At 43.7% G+C, this 3763-nt stretch overlaps 1 long non-coding RNA gene across 1 annotated transcript in view; it reads right to left on the bottom strand.

Moving 5' to 3' along the window:
• LOC310740437 overlaps positions 1-1336 on the bottom strand; it is a 2891-nt gene extending 1555 nt beyond the window's left edge. Inside the window, exons 1-2 of the long non-coding RNA XR_014537657.1 lie at positions 1198-1336; positions 1-1158 (exon numbers count right to left, since the gene is read on the bottom strand). The exon at positions 1-1158 is cut by the window's left edge and continues 585 nt beyond it. This is a non-coding gene — a long non-coding RNA (uncharacterized lncRNA). The remainder of the gene's footprint in view (positions 1159-1197) is intronic.
• Positions 1337-3763: the final 2427 nt, after the last annotated feature.

The following is a 3763-nucleotide window of genomic DNA, read 5'->3' on the forward strand; positions in this document are numbered from 1 at the left end:
CACGACCACAGTGGACTGGCATCGATGTGATTTGGGACACGCTCACGGTGTACTGACATTGACATGTTTTCGGACACGTCCACAGTAAATACAGTGTGGTTTGGGACACGCCCAGGGATGGGATGTGGGATTAGAATCTTTGTTATATTTCCTATGTAGTGAATAGAAAGTAATTTGGGACACAACCACAATGAGCTAATTTTGGTGTAATTTGGGACACATCCACTTTATACTGATGATGAAATGCTGAAAGATGATGTGATTTTGTTACGTGTATATTGGACAGAGTGTGAATTGGGACACAGGAATAATAGTCAGACATTCCCTGGATGGAGATTTTGTTGCCTGCTCAGCAGAGGTGATTAAATTGGTGTGATTTGGGACACGTCCACAGTGATTGTGTTGTCACTATAACAGTGATGAAGAAACCCTGTTTTTTAATGTGCTACTTTGCTTTTCTTAAATGTAGGGAATAGGGAGCAGGGTGACATTTTGAACAAGACACCAGGTCATGCAGTAATGTGTCCTCCTTCCTGTCCTCTGATTGGCCCTGTGTCGTCCTCAGGCGCTGACGGGGAAATCTAGGACAGCTCTTGCTTTCAGGGATGAAAAGTAGGGGAAGAGAGAAAAGTGTCGTTCCAGCAGTTTCTCTGAGGGCTCGTTCTTCTCTGCCGTTTGAGCTTTGGCTGGAGATTAATGAACGGTGAAAGCGTGATGTCAGAATTAAGCTCCAGAGCTGAGCTCCAGGTGAAGGAAAAAAGCGATGAACATTTCAGCTCCATAAGTGTTTTAAATTCTGCTAACAGGGACGAAGCCGAGGGCCAGATGATTCGATCACTTCTGTGTTCGCTCGCTAAACTCGAGGGCTGATGCAGGATGTTGCGTTTGTTGAGAATTGGAGAATGTGTTTCTAACATATGTTGTAATGACGTCATTTAAACTGGCCAATCACAGATACAGTGGTGTGAAAAAGTGTTTGCCCCCTTCCTGGTTTCTTTTTTTTTTTTGCATGTTTGTTACATTTTATTGTTTCAGATCATCAAACTATTTAAATATTAGTAAAAAAGAACACACGTGAACACGACATGCAGGTTTTTATTATTGGGGGAAAACAAAATCCAAAACGACATGGCCCTGTGTGAAAAAGTGTTTGCCCCCCTGTTAAAACTGTGGTTTATCACACTTCTCTCGCCACACCCCCAGGCCTGATTACTGCCACACCTGTTCACAATCAAAAAATCTCTTAAATAGGACCTGCCTGACAAAGTGAAGTAGACCAAAAGATCCTCAAAAGCTAGACATCATGCCGAGATCCAAAGAAATTCAGAAACAAATGAGAAAGAAAGTAATTGAGATCCATCAGTCTGGAAAAGGTTATAAAGCCGTTTCTAAAGCTTTGAGACTCCAGTGAACCCCAGTGAGAGCCATTATTCACAAATGGCAAGACCATGGAACAGTGGAGAACCTTTCCAGGAGTGGCCGGCCGACCAAAATTACCCCAAGAGCACAGCGATGACTCATCCAAGACCCCACAACAACATCCAAAGAACTGCAGGCCTTACTTGCCTCAGTGAAGGTCAGTGTTCATGACTCCACCATGAGAAAGAGACTGAGCAAAAATGGTCTGCATGGCAGAGTTCCACAACAAAACCGATGCTGAGCAAAAAAAACATAAAGGCTCGTCTCAGTTTTGCCAGAAAACATCTTGATGATCGTCAAAACTTTTGGGAAAATACTCTGTTGACTGATGAGACAAAAGTAGAACTTTTTGGAAGGTGTGTGTCTCATTACGTCTGGCGTAAAAGTAACACCGCATTTCAGAAAAAGAACATCATACCAACAGTGAAATGTGGTGGTGGTAGTGTGATGGTCTGGGACAGCTCGTGCCCCGCCCAACACACACACACACACACACACACACACACTCCTTCACTCAAATCATCTCTGATTTACAGTCTAGACTTTCTGTAACACACCAGACGGGTAAAAATTCCTTCATGTTTGATTCTTAGTGTTAGTAGATGTTTTTGGAGATGGAGAAGGTGTTGGAGATGTTGGTTTAAATCCCAGAATAACATAAATGTAAGTGTGTGTGTGTGTGTGTGTAGTTGAGTTTTATTAAGCTCCGCCTTTATATATTCAGCAAATATCAAGCATCGAAGAAAATGATAATCAAATAGTTTTGCTGCTTCAGGACCTGGAAGACCTGCGGTGATAAACGGAATCATGAATTCTGCTGTTTACCAAAAAATCCTGAAGTAGAATGTCCGACCATCTGTTCCTGACCTCGAGCTGAAGTGAATTTGGGTTCTGCAGCAGGACAATGATCCAAAACACACCAGCAGGTCCACCTCTGAATGGCTGAAGAAAAACAAATTAAAGACTTGGAGTGGCCTAGTCAAAGTCCTGACCTGAATCCTATTGAGATGCTGTGGCATGACCTTAAAAAGGGGGTTCATGCTGGAAAACCCTCCAATGTGGCTGAGTTACAACAATTCTGCAGAGACGAGTGCAGCAAAGTTCCTCCACAGCGCAGAAACAGACTCAGTGCAAGTTATCACAAACACTTGATTGCAGTTGTCACTGTTAATGGTGGGCCAAACAGTTATTAGGTTTATTAATAACTGTGGGTGCTATCACTACTACAACGCAGTAGCAGGTCTGGCCTTTCACTCAGCCTGCCTGAATCAATCTGCCTCTTAATCCCATCATTATCTCACCAGGTCTGCAGAACCCATCAGTATAATAGGGAAGTGCAGTAGAACAGAGCGCTGCATCACACGCAGCATCTCATACAGTCAGAATGAATTTCATCACTAAAGCAAGAAACCCAATGAAAATTCAACACTTCGCCTTTTACTGGAGCCGCAACTGCACCTCCCACATACATCATCTCTTTCTTTTTGAACTAATGTCATACAAGGTTATATAATGGTATCAAAAAGTTTTAAGACTCACTCTGTTTACAAGAGAGTGCTTTATTTATCACCTTCAAAATAGCCCCCTTGCACAGCCAAACAGCGCCCCCAGTGGTCTTTTGAAACGTGTCCTGGAAGTCTTGTGTCAAGCACCTTTTGCGATTAGTGCCGGATCTCCGCAACGGTGCCAAAACGGCGACCTCTGAGCTTCATCTTCATCTTCGGAAAGAGGGCGAAGTCTGCAAATCTGACGAGCAGAGTGGGTGCGGAAGTGAGATCGTGTGGATTGTTCCCCAACGATCATCATTCACGAGTTGCTGAACGGTTTTAACATTTTCAGGGGTTCAGCAAGTCGAAGGTCTTCCTGATCTCTGGTCGTCTTCCAGCGATGTTCTCCCGCTCTTGAAGCGCACGTGCCACTCGAAACACCTCGAACGACTTGTTGCTGGGTCTCCGTATGTCACGTCAAACATCTCAGTGGCAGATTTGTCCAGTTTCATGCAGAATTTTACATTTGCTCTTTGTTCCAACTTGCTGTCGCACGTGGGTCAGAATAGCACCAGTTACACCATTAGTCTCGAAACTTTTATAAACCACCTTGTCGTGTTCAGGTTGGTGCTGTTCTTATTATGATCCTGTGAGAAGTTAGCGGCTCTGGATCACACGCTCTTATGTCATGTTGTTGTTGTTGTTGTTGTTATGGTTGTTGTTCACGTTGTGGAGTTTAAAAGAACGCAAATCGTCTTTTCTCACTCAGCAGGGGACGGAGCGGAGGATTAAAGCACCGCCGCATCGCACCATCTTTATAGGTATTGTGGAAAACGTAAAAAAAAAAAATGCAGATA

This window comes from Silurus aristotelis (assembly GCF_946808225.1).
Source record: "Silurus aristotelis genome assembly, chromosome: 17".
NCBI lineage: Eukaryota > Metazoa > Chordata > Actinopteri > Siluriformes > Siluridae > Silurus > Silurus aristotelis.